Source organism: Bactrocera oleae, unplaced genomic scaffold (assembly GCF_042242935.1).
Source record: "Bactrocera oleae isolate idBacOlea1 unplaced genomic scaffold, idBacOlea1 ctg00000030.1, whole genome shotgun sequence".
Classification (NCBI taxonomy): Eukaryota; Metazoa; Arthropoda; class Insecta; order Diptera; family Tephritidae; genus Bactrocera; species Bactrocera oleae.
Window position 1 is genome coordinate 35001 of NW_027212771.1, and position 1000 is coordinate 36000.

The window sequence follows — 1000 nt, forward strand, 5'->3', positions numbered from 1 at the left end:
TTGAGGTTGTATAAAATATATTTTAGATTGATTTGTTTATTTTTATTTAATTTTTTTGCTATTTGCTATTTTAAAGAAATATATTTTTATATCTTGATTACTCAATATTATTCAATCTTTTCATCCCTTTTTAAAATTCATAATATAATAATTAATAAAATTAACAACATTATTCCTCCACATATCATATATTTTTTTTTATTATAAATTTTTCTCAATACAATAGAGTGAATTAATTCTAGAATAAAAATTTATTTTATGCTAGACATTCCTCTTATGTATTATTTAATATAATTTAAATAATGTTGAAATTTTTTCTTTTATGGGAATACTAAGATTCTCATTTATCATAAATTTTCGTTTCAAATATGAGGTATTCAAGAATATATTTTCTATATTTCTTTTTATGCTATTAATATTATGGATTGAAAAATACAATCCAATAATATGCCATATGCTTAAATTCTATTAATTGACTAAAAGAATAAGCAACTAATTTAGCATAGTCTTACAACCCTCAACCATATGTAGTCCAAGCAGCACTTTAAAATTAATTAAAGTACATAACAGCATGGACCGCAATATGCGTTCAAAATGTCGATGTTCATGTGTCCTGCAGTTCACACGATGACGCACAGTTTGCTGCGTTCTTCATCGACCCATGAGCCGAGTGATCCACCGCTTAGAGTGATAATTTTTTTGTATTTTTTTAATTCAAAGTCAAAGAATTTTAATTTATTGAAAGTATTAATAATTAATCAATAATAAATTTTTAATACATAAGTTTAAAACATCTTTCAATAAATTGTAATTTTAAACCCAAACATTTGCAGCTGCGCATGTCTTAGGTCAACAAAAACAGTAATACCTTTTATATATTATTTTCTTCTCTATTTGTGCGTTTTCTTTTTTTAAATTTTTCAACATGTTTTTAATCACAAATAGAAAATACCATAAAAAAAGGTATTACACACGTTAATGTGAACAAGTTAACTTATCA

The 1000-nt window shown here is 23.7% G+C and overlaps 2 non-coding genes across 2 annotated transcripts in view; both read right to left on the reverse strand.

Annotated features, from left to right (window-relative positions):
• The window catches only part of LOC138858852 (large subunit ribosomal RNA), a 3968-nt gene extending 3959 nt beyond the window's left edge, over positions 1-9 (reverse strand). The window contains exon 1 of the ribosomal RNA XR_011397877.1: positions 1-9. This exon is cut by the window's left edge and continues 3959 nt beyond it. This is a non-coding gene — a ribosomal RNA (large subunit ribosomal RNA).
• Positions 10-511: 502 nt separating this feature from the next.
• On the reverse strand, positions 512-690 carry LOC138858854 (5.8S ribosomal RNA). The gene has a single exon (XR_011397879.1). It is a non-coding gene; the product is annotated as a 5.8S ribosomal RNA (ribosomal RNA).
• Between the last annotated feature and the right edge of the window lie 310 nt (positions 691-1000).